This window comes from Myotis nattereri, assembly GCF_964212035.1.
Source record: "Myotis nattereri genome assembly, chromosome: 3".
In the NCBI taxonomy this organism is placed as follows: Eukaryota; Metazoa; Chordata; class Mammalia; order Chiroptera; family Vespertilionidae; genus Myotis; species Myotis nattereri.
Window position 1 is genome coordinate 99438502 of NC_138077.1, and position 2871 is coordinate 99441372.

The following is a 2871-nucleotide window of genomic DNA, read 5'->3' on the forward strand; positions in this document are numbered from 1 at the left end:
AATCTATGAAAATTCAATTTAACAATGCAATCGGAAACATTGAAATGGAATCGTAAAATGGGAAATTTGGAAATTGTAAATGGATCGTAATCAGAAACATTGAAATGGAATCGTAAAATATTTAGTATAGAGTGTGTTGCTTTTATGTCCAACAGATGGCATTGTTTTTCAAAAAAAGCATGTTTTTACCTGTCACAGGTGTGACATCTATATAATATAGGTATATAAAAACACATGTGTATTCGAATGCAATGTTGTGTCAAAATTTCAAAGCAATCAGAAAGAACTTACTGAGATTTAAGATTTTGAACAAACATTTACATTTTTATTTATATAGATTAAACTTAGTGGAGTACAGGTTTCAAGTTTACAACTCAACAAAACATCATTTATACCTGCATTGCACTCCCACTGCACCAAGCAAAGTCTCTTTCTGTCCCCATTCTCCCCTCATTTTGCACACCTCCATCTAACCCAGTGGTTCTCAACCTTCCTAATGCCGTGACCACTTAATACAGTTCTTCATGTTGTGGTGACTCCCAACCATAAAATTATTTTCATTGCTACTTCATAACTGTAATTTTGCTACTATTATGAATCGTAATGTAAATATCTGATATGCTATATGTGTTTTCCAATGGTCGCGACCCACAGGTTGAGAACCGCTATACCCTTTCCCTCAGTCTATTACCACACTTGTCTCTATGTGAATATGAATATATTCATGCACTCAGGGGGGTTCATCAGCCTGCCTGCACCCTCTCACAATCCTGGACCCCTCGGGTAGGGGTCTCTAGGCCTGGCCTGAGATCAGGGTCTATCAGGGCTTTCCTTCCCCCAGCTGCAGGCAGCTGGCCCTGCCCCACTGCTGTCACTGCTTGCCATCTGTGCAGCGCTGCCCGCCCCCCCCCCCCCCCCCGCCACTGGTTGCCTCCCTCTGAAGGTGGCAGGTATGGTGTGCGATGACTTGGCTGGCCTGGGCCTCCCTCTGTGGGGTGATCGCTGGCCAGCTGCACACCCACCACAGTGTCGCCAGCTGGTGGCCTGAGCCTCCTGTTTTTTGTTTTTTTTTTAAAGTACGAAATGTTTACTGAGAGATACAGAACTGAGTACTACGAAGGGCTGACCAGGATGGAAATGCACCACACCCTGGCCCTGCCCTGCCAGGACATCCAGTCTGTAAACATTCAGTGAGTATGTGCTTTGGAAGGGCGCCCCTGCCTCGGGCCCACAGCAACTCCAGCAGGGCCAGTGAGGGTGCACCCGGCTGCCACTCCGAGCAGGACTGAGCTGGCCTACGGTGGGTGGGTACATCAGGGCCTGGCACCGTGCCCTTCTCCAGCCTTGCATTAGGATCAGGGTCAGGGTTAAGGCTGGGAGAGGCAGATTGTAGTTTTACTCTGAGTTCCATACTCAGTCTAATTCTGGTTGCAACTCATGGCTTTTCCTGGCGGCTGCTCCTTTGGGAGGTCCTTTCGGTTGGTGCCCTGGCGGAGAGGCCGGAGAAGTGCCCACAGCTGCTTGGTTGGGCGTCTCTCTGGCCCAGAACTCTGTCCTGCCTCCTGCAAGCCTGGCCCCAGGCAGAACAGGCCTCCCTCAGGACTACTGTGGTCTCAGCGCTTGGTCCTGGGTTTCATCAGCCTGGGTTTCTTCCCCTGGTGTGGCTAATCTGAGTTTCACAAAAAAGCCTGGCCGATGCTGGCTGTGCTGAGCCTCATTGAAGAGTTTTTCATGCAGCAAGGAAGAGCCCTCTGGGACCCTCCTCCTCCACCTTCTCTGCATCCCCTCCGCCTCTCCCTCCTCCCAGCCCATGATCACTTCTCCAGCTGCTCCAGCAGTGGGCTGCCTTCTGAGTCGGGGTCTTAACGCTGTCGTTCCTGACGATGCAGGTGGGGCGATGCCGGCTGAGCATCAGGATGAGCTGCTGCCGCTCCTGCTTCAGCTCCTCCATCTGGGTGTTCGGCTCCGCATTCATGAGCTCCAGCCACTCGGATTCTCGCTGCGGAAACTCCGTCCGCTCCTTCTTGTTCCGGCATCGGACAGCCACCACTTTGTTCTGTTCCAGGTGCCTTTTCCTCTGCTCCTCTTTCTCATCTAGCTCACTTTTCACAGGTTGAGGCCTCTTGCCAAGTTTCACCTCCAAGAAGTGCAAAGGGGCGATCATGGCCCCAATGTGGCAGATGTCAGCATATTTCAGCTTCTCTGCAGTCAGGGCCTAACTGGGGAATCCGGTCAGGGGACTGAGCCCTGGCAGAGAGCCTGCAGTCACTGAAGGGTCCGAGATCTGCCCAGGCATCATAGCAGGAGGAGTGGCAGTCCAGCCCTGCAGAAGCCACAGGGGGAGGCTGTGACCCTGGGGCCTGGGCCAGGCTGCAGGCGCCATGCCCGCTCAGGAGCCGCAGTAGCGCCAGCCCGCCCTGCAGCATCCACTCCTGCCAGCGCCTCCCGTGGCAGCCTCCGAGTGTTCCTCTCACAGGCTGTGGCCTGGGTCTCCCTCTTTGAGGCAATTGATAGCGGGGCTCTGCCTGCCTGCCTCATCACCCCTAACCATTTGTCTGCCTGCCTGATGGCACCTAACCACTTGCTGGAGGGAAGGGCCAGCCCTGTGAGGGGTCATCTGCCTACCTGATTGCCCCTAACCATTCTCCTGCCTACCTGATTGCCCCTAACAACTCACCTGACTACCTGATCACCCCTAACCACTCTGCCTGCCTGCCTGATCACCCCTACCTGCTTGCTGTGGGGGCAGGGCCAGCATGGTGGTTCTAGTCTCTGGTTGTTCTGGTCTTATGCCTCTGGGCTTTTATTATATAGAATATATATATGCTTTATTGCTTAATCCCTTCACCTACTTTCATCCAGTCCTTCAAC

The 2871-nt window shown here is 52.6% G+C and overlaps 1 pseudogene across 1 annotated transcript; it reads right to left on the reverse strand.

The window, feature by feature from the left end:
* Positions 1-1814: 1814 nt before the first annotated feature.
* On the reverse strand, positions 1815-2299 carry LOC308516457 (jun dimerization protein 2-like; annotated as a pseudogene). The gene has a single exon. The product of its transcript is annotated as a jun dimerization protein 2-like (transcript).
* Positions 2300-2871: the final 572 nt, after the last annotated feature.